Raw genomic sequence first — 13,563 nt, 5'->3', positions numbered from 1 at the left:
GCACCACCTAGATGGCTACTTTAAAATGTTGGAAGCCCTCAATGGCAGTGTTCATGTCAAAATGGATTTCATCCATCTAGAGTCCTCTATCTAACTCCATGAGACTGACTCAATAGCCAGGTATAGACCAGCAAACGCCGGCCCCTAATTGCAATGAGGTGCACCTGGAGACAAAGAGATACACCTGGGTTAATAAGACATGTCACATAACATAAATACCAGGTGTATTGGGTCTTATAATCATCAGTTGCATTTTCTCTGTTACTACCACTCCTGTACCTGGAATCATGCGCATGTTCAGACTGACGGTGGTCACATGTGAGTATACAAAATCTGTATCTGATGCAGATTAGAATTTAAATATAGACGATCAAATGTTAGTAATAGAAGAATGTCATATGATTTGAGGGACATTCAGTTCCTATTGGGCAAAAAAGTATTCAAAACAAAGTCATATAACAAATGTCACATTTTGTGCCTGGAATAAGAGACCAAATGCTCAACTTGACTATAATACACTTAGTATAACTGAAATGTATTAGTATAGAGACCAATGCTGAATTCTAGCTTCATGGTCCAAGTGCATATGTTGTGAGATGTTGCTGAACTAGCTGTGTGATGTTGTTTCAGTGCTGGCTGCAGCTTGCTGTACACTAACGGATGGAGGTACTGTATGTAATAATGATGATACTACTTAACCAAGCTAATGTGAGTGGTGTGTAATTCCTGTTTATTTGTCCTGGCAGCAATCAGCATCACATGTGAAGGCTCTGATGCTTTACTGCAATGTGGTAAGCTAGTCAACCCTACAGTATACTCACCGACCACCTATGCTAGTTTCTACTGTAGATTAGCATCACTAGCCCACACCATAGAGACCCAGACTTGGCTCTCCTTTGTCCCTCACCTTTCTTTTCATTGTCTCTTCCCCATCTCCCTCAGATGGAGGTAAGATTCAAATCAAGCGTGCCAACTATGGTCGTCGTCAACACGATGTGTGTTCCATTGGGCGCCCCGATAACCAACTCACCGACACCAACTGCCTCAGCCAATCCACCACCAGCAAGATGGCAGAAAGGTACTGGAACCTGTGTTTACCTGTAGGAACTCCTTGACTAGTGTTAACCAGCAAGATGACAGAAAGGAACTCATGACCTCTACCTGTCTTTGAAACACAAAGATGCGGTGGGAAGAGCGAGTGTTGTGCCGGCATCCAATTTCGTTTTTGGAGACCCCTGTGTCGGGACTTACAAGTACCTGGACATCAAATACTCCTGTGTCCAACAGCAAGAAACAAGTCAGTCTCTGAATGTGTGCTAATAACACTTAGTGGTGGGCACCAATATACATAATTAGATTCAACGTACTATCGGTATGACTGTGGCATGTTGGGATATTGTTTAATACTCCTACCCACTTTACTCTTTTGTAAAAGAGTGCACTCTGCTGATAGCTAGAAAAGGAATAGAATGGGTTGGTTCCCTATGGTACCAGCTTGCTAACTACGTTTTATTAAATGCCGTCTTATGGCCACAACGCTTCATACGTGCATGGGTTTCTCAACGTGTAAACCACCCTCACCTGCTAACTAACCCTAGCTAGCCAACAAGCTGTGGTTATTGAAAAATGTAGCCGGCAACAACTTTAGTTAGCGTAGCCTATAGGGAGGTCAGGGACCTGGAAGTGTGGTGCCAAGACGACAAAGGAACTGATTGTGGACTACAGGAAACGGAGGGCCGAGCCCCTCCCAACCAGGAGGCTAGAAATATTTGGGATCAGCCCTCCGATCCTCAATTCTACAGCTGCACCATTGAGAGCTTTTTGACTGGCTGCATCACCACTAGGTATGGCATCTGACTGCAAGGTGCTACAGAGGGTAGTGTGTACGGCCCAGTACATCACTCAGGCTGGGCTCCTTGCCATCAGGATCTCGACACCACGTGTGTCTGAAGGCCCTACATACAGACTCGAGCCACCCAAGTCATACTGGTCTCTGCTACTCCATAACAAATGGTACGGGTGCACCAAGTCTGGAACCAACAGGACCCTGAATGGCTTCCACTTCCCCCAAGCCATAAAACTGCTGAATGACTACCCTGACCATCTGCATTGACCCTTTTTGCAGTAACCTTTTCGACTTGTCTCATATGCTGCTGCTGCTCCTTGTTACATGTACATATCTCGCTCAATTAGCCAGCAAGAACATGGAAGGGAAGTGTCTCGAGCTTATTTGATGGTTGTGCACACTTCATCTGGTTTACCACTGAATATGTTTCAGTGAACGGTAACTAGCTAGCGCAACCCCACAGATTGATAGGGTCTATAGCTAATCTGACAGGTGGCACAGCGCAAACTGCATAGAAATACAGATTTGGTGTAGCGGGTCGACCTGTTTCACCAGCTTACCAACTGTTCAAAAGGAAGTGAAACTACAAGGTAACGGTGGAAGATGACGCGCATAACTTTCTATACTTTAGTTCATGCCAACATGTTTAAAATGCACCTGAAATCAACATTCCCTATTAGTGCCCATCACTAACACTTCACCAGGAAAATGTGTGTCTTAATTTGTGTGGTGTAACTCCTGTGTTGTCCTTGCAGTAAGCAGCATCATATGTGAAGGCTCTGATTCTCAACTACTATGTGGTAAGCTGGTCAACACTACGTACGGTGTATTCATGTGGTGACGTATGTTAGTCACTAGCCCACACAAACAACCAGATTTGGTAATCCTTTTCTTCGTTCTCTTCCTCAGATCGGGGTGAGATCCATATTCAGCGTGCCAACTATGGTCGTCGTCAACACGATGTGTGTTCCATTGGGCGCCCACATAAACAACTCAAAAACACCAACTGCCTCAGCCCATCCACCACCAGCACAATGGCAAAAAGGTACTGAAACCTTTAGTGTGCATATACCTGTAGGCACTCATTGGCTGTGATGTTAACCTCTACCTGTTTCACACAGGTGTGACGGAGAGCGCCAGTGTATCGTCAAGGTATCCAACTCCGTGTTCGGCGACCCCTGTGTCGGAACCTACAAGTACTTGGATGTGGCTTACACCTGTTACTGAATGTGAGTGTTGAATATGTTCATGCACACATGACTGGGAACTAGAATGCTGGTACTGATGGTTTGTCTTGCAGGATATCTTCCTGGGGAACCTGAAGATGCACAAGGCTTCTGGGACATTTTCATCGGGTCGTGCTGTTTTCCTCCAACCGCCAAATCTACTTCAGTGACCAATGTAAACCTGTGCATTTTGTGCTGAAACATTTCTTAAACCATTTCTGAACTGGTTGTTGGTCTGAATTAAATGACGTGGCTGGAAGACGATACTGGTTGCCTCTTGTATATTACTAAATGTCACACCAATATTACTGACCATGTGTCCGGTTTTCTCTCTTACACGGTGTTCACCGGTCTCATTTGTACCTGGGGCTAACGTGCCTTTGTCTTGATGTCTGTAATCTGTGCCCACCTTTAGGCAGTTGTAGACAAGTTTAATACTCATTGTGATCTCTTTCCTGACCACCTCAGGCGGTGTGATCTGGATGGTCAAACAATTTTTAAATCAATTGAACCTGCCTCTCAAATCACTGACGGGTAGTACTTATGCCATCAGCAGCCTTAATGGTCCTAATTTGTATTAATCACCAGCTAAGCTGGTCACAAAGCAGACCTGGATGGGTGAGAAATGTTTATACAATGTGTAGACCCTACAAACATGGATAGTTAAGTGGTTGGATCATGAACCAATTGTTACTGTGTAAATTCAGCTAGACTATTTCTTCTCTTACTAAACATACTTCCAGAGAAGCTGCCCAACTACATCACATTAGTCTAACAGCTTCTTATCCAGAGACACACAGGGTCACAGGCACGTCGACAAATCTCCCACAATGTCAAAGGGGGACCTGACTGATACAGCCATCCAAGAGCTGGCCCTCAACCATCACATTCCACCCTGAGAAATAAAATAATTCTATTCCCTGCCCTATGCACCACCAAATAAGAGAAACAACCATGAAAAACAGCCAGGCCAACAATGTTTGAGTGCATGTATGGCACCATGTCCATCTGATTCATTTGTACAAACACCTGCATGGCATAAGCCTTAACTGTATCAACACAGCCCCTCAGTGTCATTCAAATGTATTGGTTTTATCTGGAATGTATTTTACATCTCATTCTATCCTTTGCCCAGCAACTTCACCCCCACTTGTCTCCAATTCCACATCCCAACCCTCAGCTTCCCTTAGCCCATCCCACCTGTCTCTGCTGGCCACACACTTTGGATTTCTACGCAGCATATTTCAACTATGCTGTGATTAACATACCATTTCCATTGAATAGACTCTACAGACTGTTGGAAAAACGTTAATAGTATTAGTAATTGATCTCCAACAGTATATCTAGGGTCAATTTTAGATCAATGTTTTGCATTTTCAACTATTCCTGAGCACCTACTTGAGGGCAATACTAAATAAATGGTCAATTGATTCTGTATTCTCACTACGAAATCTGCATTAGCTGAAAAGCACAAGTCTTGAATCATCGAGAGGAATCTCTTCCCAACAATTTTGCAATCTGTATGGCACATAACATCCTGGTCCTCAAATGAAACTGGTATACATTCCTATTTATGCTATTTTTATTCCGCTGCAAGTTTTGATCCTGTTAAATTCGGCAGACAGACCACTTCCCTACCTCCTTCTGCTGCCACCTGCCTCCATTTTTGGTGTAATGCTGTAATCAATTGGTTATAATCTTGGACTGAGCAGACCTTTCCATATATTTCTGATAACTCTATAAAAGACAACTCACCCATTCCAATTTACAATATAATTTAATAACAAAATACCCTTTTCAAACTGTTTCCCATAAATACAGGTATTTTATCAACCAGCACATTTAAATTCAGCATTAATATTTGTTCTATCTTTTCAGGTGGATGAAATGTAAATTGTAGCCAGCTCTGCAATGCTTGTTTGAAAAAGATACTTAGAAAAAGGTATCATTTGCAATCAATCAAAAATGAGACATCAAAATCTGTACACAGGCAAAAGCGCTATTTAAACAGTGGATTAACTTTTCTTAGTATTTTACTTGAGGACCATTTAGGGTTCAAATAAATCTTTTGACAAAGTGAAGATTTTAGAGATGTTTAGTGCTTTTATATTTAATATCACAACACCCAATTCATATTCATTATATAGCCAGCTAGACCTGCATACCACCCATCATCCCACTGCTGGTTTGCTTCTGAAGCTAAGCTAAGCAGGGTTGGTCCTGGTAAGTCCCTGGATGGGAGAACAGATGCTTCTGCAAGTGGTGTTGGAGGGTCAGTAGGAGGCACCCTTTCCTCTTGTCTAAAACATATCCCAATGACCAAAGGCAGTAGGGTGCCGTCTTTTGGATGGGACGTTACATGGGTGTCCTGACTCTCTGTGGTCACTAAAGATCCCATGGCACTGATCGCAAGAGTAGGGGTGTTAACCACAGTGTCCTGGCTAAATTCCCAATCTGTCCTTCATACCATCATGGCCACCTAATCATCCCCGGTTTAGAATTGGCTCATTCATCCCCCCTCTTCTCCCCTGTAACTATTCCCAGGTTGTTGTTGTAAATGAGTATGTGTTCTCAGACAACTTACCTGTTTAAAATACAATACAGAAATGGATAAATATAGATAGGCACACTGTATCTTGTCTGGTTTAGCGTCCCAGATAAAGCTGTCTGTTTTCTGTTTAAATTCATTGTGTAGGGCTCATTTAATATTTTTTCATATGAATACAATCATTTCTACTTCACCGTCAGCCCATTTTAAATATGAACTGCATAGTAATGTAAAAGTTGTATTTTTTAAAGATCCAATACGTAATATTGTACACTTCTCATAATTAGGTTTAAGTCCAGAGAGTCCAGAAAAGTTATCTAGATCTTCAATGAGACATTACAGGGATCTAGCTAGCAGACTAAATATAAAACTTGAGTAATCGGCATACATGGACACCTTTGTTTTTAAGCCTTGGATTTCTAATCCTCTAATGTTGTTATTTGATATGATTTAATAGCTGACATTTCGATGGCCATAACGAATAGATATGGTGACAGCGGACACCCTTGTTTAACCTCTAATTCCTCCCAAACCCGGATCCGGGAGCACCCCCATCAGTAAAAAAGCTGACTAGCATAGCCTAGCATAGCGTCACAAGTAAATACTAGCATCTAAATATCATTAAATCACAAGTCCAAGACACCAGATGAAAGATACACATCTTGTGAATCCAGCCATCATTTCTGATATTTAAAATGTTTTACAGGGAAGACACAATATGTAAATCTATTAGCTAACCACGTTAGCAAAAGACACCACTTTTTTTACTCCACCATTTTTTTACTGCATCAGTAGCTATCACAAATTCGACCAAATAAAGATATAAATAGCCACTAACCAAGAAACAACTTCATCAGATGACAGTCTGATAACATATTTATTGTATAGCATATGTTTTGTTCGAAAATGTGCATATTTCAGGTATAAATCATAGTTTACCATTGCAGCCACCATCACAACTCTCACCAAAGCGACTAGAATAACTACAGAGAGCAACGTGAATTACCTAAATACTCATCATAAAACATTTCTGAAAAATACACAGCGTACAGCAAATGAAAGACAAACATCTTGTGAATCCAGCCAATATTTCAGATTTTTTAAGTGTTTTACAGCAAAAACACAATATAGCGTTATATTAGCTTACCACAATAGCAAACCACAACAGCATTGATTCAAGCCAAAAATAGCGATAACGTATAAACCACCAAAATATATAAATATTTTCACTGACCTGCTCAGAATTCTTCAGATGACAGTCCTATAACATCATATTACACAATGCATATAGAGTTTGTTCGAAAATGTGCATATTTAGCGGCACAAATCGTGGTTATACAATGAGAAAGGTAGCCAAGCTGCCAAGAAAATGTCGGGAGAAATCTTGGGAGAGGCACCTATTCTAATCGATAAATAATCATAAACTTGACTAAAAAATACAGGTTGGACAGCAAATGAAAGATAAATTATTTCTTAATGCAATCGCTGTGTTACATTTTTAAAATTAACGTTACTACAACATACAGCGTGCGTTAAAGCGAGGCTGCACTGAAATTAATGGCGGCTTATGCATTTTACATTTTTCTACAGAACAACGAATTAACAGCATAAATAGTTCTTACTTTTTGATGAACTCCCATCAGAATCTTGGGAAAGGTGTCCTTTGTCCAAAATAATCGTTGCTCGGTTGTAGAATGTCGTCTTCAACGTTGCAATTAGCAGTAAACATTAGCATGTGAGCCAGAGATACCCAACTCACTAGAACGCCACAAAAAGAAATACCCGAAAATCGCAATATACTGACATAAACTGATATAATTCGGTTTAAAATAACAACATTATGATGTCTTTAACGCCTATATCGAATAAAAACACAGCCGGATATTTCTAAGAGCTATAACCGAAGGTTCTAGTACGATATGCCAAGGTCCTCCGTGCGTCAGAGCGAAGAGGGAAAAGACCAGACACTTCCTTGCCAAGCTATTTATAACCTTTCAGATCTACGTAGACTCCATTTCAAGTCTCACTATTCGCTAACATCCAGGGGAAGGCGTATGCAGTGCATCTCAACCAATAGAAGACAGGCAGATTTATAAACAGATCTCAGAGCAGCTTGCAGAATTCTACATTCTCACATCCACATAGGAAAATTGCTCTAAGTCCAGTTCTGTTTCACTCACAGATATAATTCAAACGGTTTTAGAAACTAGAGAGTGTTTTCTATCCAATAATAATAATATGCATATTGTACGAGCAAGAATTGAGTACGAGGCAGTTTAATTTGGGAACGAAATTATTACAAAGTGCTAACAGCACCCCCTATTGTCAAGAAGTTAACTTCTTTGGGCTGCAAGCCCGAAGCCGGGCACAATATGACAACAGCCACTTCAAGTGCAGGGCGGAAATTCTAAATATATTTTTTAGAAATATTTAACTTTCACACATTAACAAGTCCAATACAGCATATGAAAGATAAACATCTTGTGAATCCAGCCAACATGTCCGATTTTTAAAATGTTTTACAGCGAAAACACCACGTATGTTAGCTCACCACCAAATACAAAAAAGGACAGACATTTTTCACAGCACAGGTAGCATGCACAAAACCAACCTAACTAACCAAGAACCAACCAAACTAACCAAGAAACAACTTCATCAGATGACAGTCTTATAACATGTTATTCAATAAATCTATGTTTTCTTCGAAAAATTTGCATATTTGAGCTATAAATCAGTTTTACATTGCAGCTACCATCACAGCTACCGTCAGAAATAGCACCGAAGCAGCCAGAGTAATTACAGACACCAACATCAAATACCTAAATACTCATCATAAAACATTTCTGAAAAATACATGGTGTACAGCAAATGAAAGACAGGCATCTTGTGATTCCAGCCAATATTTCCGATTTCTTAAGTGTTTTACAGCGAAAACACAATATAGCATTATATTAGCTTACCACAATAGCCAGAAACACAAGCCATTTACCAGCAGCAAATGTTAGCGATCGTAACAAACCAGCAAAAGATATATAATTTTTGACTAACCTTGATAAGCTTCATCAGATGACAGTCCTATAACATCAGGTTATACATACACTTATGTTTTGTTCGAAAATGTGCATATTTAGAGCTGAAATCAGTGGTTGTACATTGTGCTAACGTAGCATCTTTTTCCCAGAATGTGCGGATATTTTTATGACAGTCAACTATTCTGACCAAATAACTATACATAAACGTTACTAAAAAATACATGTTGTATAGGAAATGATAGATACACTAGTTCTTAATGCAATCGCCGTGTTAGAATTCTAAAAATAACTTCATTACGACATCCAGCTTAGTTATAGCGAGAGAGTACCCAAAATCTGGGCGCAAACGACTATTTCACATGTTCGACAGATATATGAAATAGCATCATAAAATGGGTCCTACTTTTGACGATCTTCCATCAGAATGTTGTACAAGGGGTCCTTTGTCCAGAACAATCGTTGTTTGGATTTAGAATGTCCTCTTCTCCAGTCAATTAGCACGGAAAGCTAGCAAAGTGGCGCGAAGCTCTCCTTCCTGAACATACGCAGACAAAGCAACACGCCTAACGTCCCGAAAAAATTTCAATAATCTAATAAAACTATATTGAAAAAACGTACTTTACGATGATATTGTCACATGTATCAAATAAAATCAAAGCCGGAGATATTAGTCGTCTATAACGACAGCTTATCAGAAGGCAAAACCAGGTCCCTTCACGCGCTCTCCAGCAAAACAGGAAACTGGTGACACGTCATACAAAGAGCTTTTATTCGACCCCAGATCAAGTTATACACTCCATTTCTTCTCTCACTGCCTGTCGACATCTAGTGGAAGACGTATGAAGTGCATGTATTCTAATAAATATCAAGGACATTTATAGGCAGGCCCTAGAACAGAGCATCGATTTCAGATTTTCCACTTCCTGTCAGGAAGTTTGCTGCAAAATGAGTTCTGTTTTACTCACAGATATAATTCAAACGGTTTTAGAAACTAGAGAGTGTTTTCTATCCAATAGTAATAATAATATGCATATTGTACGAGCAAGAATTGAGTACGAGGCCGTTTGAAATGGGCACCTTTTATCCAGGCTACTCAATACTGCCCCTGCAGCCCAAAGAGGTTAACTCTCTGAGAAGTAGCCGCTATTTACTATTTTACACCTGGGGTTGCTATCCAGTACTTTTACCCATTTCTAAGAGAATCACCGAAATTGTAAACATCCAGGCATTTTATGGCTACATTTGTAGTCCGTAATTGCCTGTAGACCCTGCCACATACGTCTCTTGTCTGGGCCATTGAATTGCGATTCCATTTTGTCCCTATACTGACATTCTGCTTGTTTGATTGCCTTGCAGAGGGAATAACTACACTGTTTATATTCAGCTTTATTCCCCGACCTCTTTCCATGGTTGAATGCGGTGGTTTGCGCTTTCAGTTTTGCGCGAAAGCTGCCTTCTATCCACAGTTTCTGGTTGGGGGTAGGTTTAATAGTAACACTGGGTACAACCTCTCCAATGCACATTTTAATAATTCACTCACAGAGTCGGCGTATAATCGATTTTATTGTCTGAGGCTTCCCGGAATATTTTCCAGTCCACGTGATCAAAACAATCTTGAAGCGTCGATTCCGATCGGGTCAGACCAGCGTTGAATGGTTTTAGTCACGGGTACATCCTGCTTGAGTTTCTGCCTATAGGGCGGTATGAGCAAGATGGATTCCTGGTTTGGATTTGCCGAAAGGAGGGCGGGGGAGGGCCTTGTATGGATCGCGGAAGTTAGATTAACAGTGGTCGATGTGTTTTGCTCGAGCAGGTACGAAGTCAATGTGCTGGTAAAATTGAGGTAGTCTGTTCTTCAAAATAGCTTTCCTAACATCCCCAGCTTCAATAAATCAGCCTGAGGGATATATGGTTTCCGGGGGAAGGGGGGGAGTATACACGGCCGTGACTATACTATCAAGAGAATTGTCTTGGGAGATAATGCGGTCGGCATTTGACTGTAAGGATTTCTAGGTCAAGTGAACAAAAGGACTTGAGTTACTGTATGTTCAGTAAACCACCACCCTTCCACTACCAGAGAGATGTTTTTTTCTGTCGGCGCGACGCATGAAAAAAGGCCGATGGCTGTATCGACTCTGACAACATATCCCGAGTGAGCAATGTTTCCGTGAAACATAGAATGTTACAATCTCTAATGTCTCTCTGGAAGGCAACTCTGTGCCCTAATTTCATTCCACAAATTACTACATCATTTCCAAAGGACTTGAAGCGAGGCGACCATCTCTGTCTGCGCCATCTTTTGATCATTTAGCTTCCTCCTTTACAATATAATTGGAGAATCACAGGTAACTTTATTTTTGTAAATAGGTTACAATAGATGGTTCTAGAATAAGTTCTGCCATTCTTTTGTTTTTCCTCTAATTTATTTTGTATCTCTGTAGTTCTTTTTTTGGCTTCCTGTACCATTAAGAGAATGTTATTCCCTTGTTAGTCCTGTCTCTTTAGCGAGCAACTGCTTTTTTATTGTTGTTGAAAATTGAATTGAATAACCTCTCCAAGTTACATTTAGGGGTATCCCAAACAATAAGGGGATTTGCTAAACTTATGTTGTACTGGAAAAATTCAATTATAAATGATTTTGTCTCAGTTAAAAATAAATTGTCGGGCCTCCCGGGTGGCGCAGTGGTCTAGGGCACTGCATCGCAGTGCTAGCTGCGCCACCAGAGTCTTGGGTTCGCGCCCAGGCTCTGTCGCAGCCGGCCGCGACCAGGAGGGTCCGTGGGCGACGCACAATTTGGCATAGCGTCGTCCGGGTTAGGGGGGTTTGACCGGTAGGGATATCCTTGTCTCATCAGCGCTGCCAGCGACTCCTGTGGCGGGCCGGGCGCAGTGCGCGCTAACCAAAGGGGGCCAGGTACACGGTGTTTCCTCCGACACATGTGGTGCGGCTTGGCTTCCGGGTTGGAGCGCGCTGTGTTAAGTAAGCAGGCGGTTGGTTGGGTTGTGCTTCGGAGGACGCATGGCTTTCGACCTTCGTCTCTCCCGAGCCCGTACGGATGTTGTAGCGATGAGACAGATAGTAATTACTAGCGATTGGATACCACGAAAATTGGGGAGAAAAGGTGGTAAAATTTATAAAAAAATTAAATAAATAAATTGTCACCCAGTAACTTTTGATTACATGTTCAATATCCCATCCACGTGGACATTCCGTAAGAAGTTATGTGAAAGCCAATTAGATGTTGATCCGATCGCATTCGGTCTCCTATTGGCCATTGGTTTGATTTGGAATGAGCACAGCAGTACCACGGGACATATTAAGATGTATAATATAAATAAAAACATTAACTGTGTGGATCACGCCGCCAGTTCCTGGTTGCTGATATTCTGGTTCGCCTAATTTCAGTTTGACAAAAGTATAGTGTCGCATCATTGTATCATCTAAACTGCAGGTGAAATAATATTTCAGACCAAAAAGTACTATTTTTCAGCTGTTGAACACTGGTGTACAAAAAATGTCACTCATCATTGTATTAGCGCACTACCAGATCTACCACTTAGACTTGATTTCAATGAGGGATAGATCAATGTTGGTGTATTGCCAAATGTGTGGGGAACAGTGCCAGAGTACCTTTGAGGAGAGGGGGAAACTCCATTGGCATTGTATTAACGCACGCTGTATGTCGTAGTAATGTTAATTTGAAAAATCTAACACAGCGGTTGCATTAAGAACTAATGTATCTTTCATTTGCTGTCCAACCTGTATTTTTTAGTCAAGTTTATGATTAGTTATTGATTAGATTAGGTGCCTCTCCCAAGATTTCTCCCGACATTTTGTTGGCAGCTTGGCTACTATTCTCATTGTATAACCACGATTTGTGCCGCTAAATATGCACATTTTCGAACAAACAATATATGTATTGTGTAATATGATGTTATAGGACTGTCATCTGATGAAGTTTTGAGAAGGTTAGTGAAAAATGTCATATCTTTTCCTGGTTTATTCGCTATCGCTAACGTGCATGAATCAATGCTGCTGTGTGGTTGGCTATTGTAGTAAGCTAATATAATGCTAAATTGTGTTTTCGCTGTAAAACACTTAAAGAATCTGAAATATTGGCTGGATTCACAAGATCTTTGTCTTTCATTTGCTGTACGCTGTGTATTTTTCATAAATGTTTTATGATGAGTATTTAGGTAATTCACGTTGCTCTCTGTAGTTATTCTAGTTGCTTTGGTGAGAGTTGTGATGGTGGCTGCAAAACTATGTAAAACTATGATTTATACCTGAAATATGCACATTTTCCGAACAAAACATATGCTATACAATAAATATTTTATCAGACTGTCATCTGATGAAGTTGTTTCTTGGTTAGTGACTATTTATATCTTTATTTGGTCGAATTTGTGATAGCTACCTATGCAGGAAAAAAATGGTGGGAAAAAAAAGTTGTGTCTTTTGCTAAATCAGAAATGATGGCTGGATTCACAAGATGTGTATCTTTCATTTGGTGTCTTGGACTTGTGATTTCATGAACATTTTATTATATGATATCCCTGTGGCTTTAGAATAGGCTATGCTAGTCAGCTTTTTTGATGGGGGGGATCCCGGATCCGGGTTTGTGACTCGTTAGAACAAGTGTATCTTTAATTCTATGTAAAACATGTATCTTTCATCAAAGTTTATGATGAGTATTTCTGTTATTTGACGTGGCTCTCTGCAATTTCTCTGGATATTTTGGAGGCATTTCTGAACATGGCGCCAATGTAAACGGAGGTTTTTGGATATAAATGTGAACTTAATCGAACAAGACATATATGTATTGTGTAACATGAAGTCCTATGAGTGTCATCTGATGAAGATCATCAAAGGTTAGTGATTAATTTTATCTCTATTTGTGCTTTTTGTGA

At 40.5% G+C, this 13,563-nt stretch overlaps 1 pseudogene; it reads left to right on the top strand.

Annotated features, from left to right (window-relative positions):
- Nucleotides 1–287: 287 nt before the first annotated feature.
- LOC120040339 overlaps nucleotides 288–13,563 on the top strand; it is a 38,031-nt pseudogene continuing 24,755 nt past the window's right edge.

The sequence above is a fragment of the Salvelinus namaycush genome, unplaced genomic scaffold (assembly GCF_016432855.1).
Source record: "Salvelinus namaycush isolate Seneca unplaced genomic scaffold, SaNama_1.0 Scaffold342, whole genome shotgun sequence".
Classification (NCBI taxonomy): Eukaryota; Metazoa; Chordata; class Actinopteri; order Salmoniformes; family Salmonidae; genus Salvelinus; species Salvelinus namaycush.
The sequence above is the reverse complement of the archived record's forward strand: the minus strand, read 5'-3'. Positions and strand labels throughout refer to the sequence as shown.